Raw genomic sequence first — 665 nt, 5'->3', positions numbered from 1 at the left:
TACGGGAGCCGCGAGGGGCGAAATCGCGAAACCGCTCAGTGAACCACCACAGATTTGATGGTAAGATGTGTGTCTCCGTGTTTCAGTGGAACCAGTTATAATGAAGTATTAGAAGTCTCAACTCCAGCGTAGCTGCAGTGCTTCAAAGTTCTGCCATTACTGCGCGACTAGTTCAAGTCGTATTCACTTCAGTAGTTGTGTAGTTGTCCGTGAGTCCGCAGCGATGGTTGTCACGTTTTCCACGGCAATATTTGCGGAACAATTCCACAACAAGCCTGATTTCACGACCAATCTTCGTCTCTACCCTCACCTACCGTCATGAGCTTTGGGTCAGTATTTACCCGTTGTCATCATGGGTGGCATTCAACGGGCCAAAATGAAAGTTTGATCTTTCAGAATTAAAAGTATGCCATCTATTTAAATCCTTTTCCAGCCACATCAAATGAGTTGCAGGCCAGTTTCAGGCCGCAGTGCTTCTGGCCTTCACAAGAACATCGCAGGACCCCGCTTGTTTTAACGCCATGGATTGGCTCAGTATTGTCAATATTTTCATGGACTGGCCTTCGAGGTGTGGCAGACAAACACAGCAACACTAGACCTGACCTCTGGTATTATGTGTTTTCAGGGAGTTTTCGAAGGCTCCTCTTGTGGCTCCTTCAGTTCTC

This window comes from Synchiropus splendidus, chromosome 1, assembly GCF_027744825.2.
Source record: "Synchiropus splendidus isolate RoL2022-P1 chromosome 1, RoL_Sspl_1.0, whole genome shotgun sequence".
In the NCBI taxonomy this organism is placed as follows: Eukaryota; Metazoa; Chordata; class Actinopteri; order Syngnathiformes; family Callionymidae; genus Synchiropus; species Synchiropus splendidus.
Note: the sequence above shows the minus strand (reverse complement) of the source record.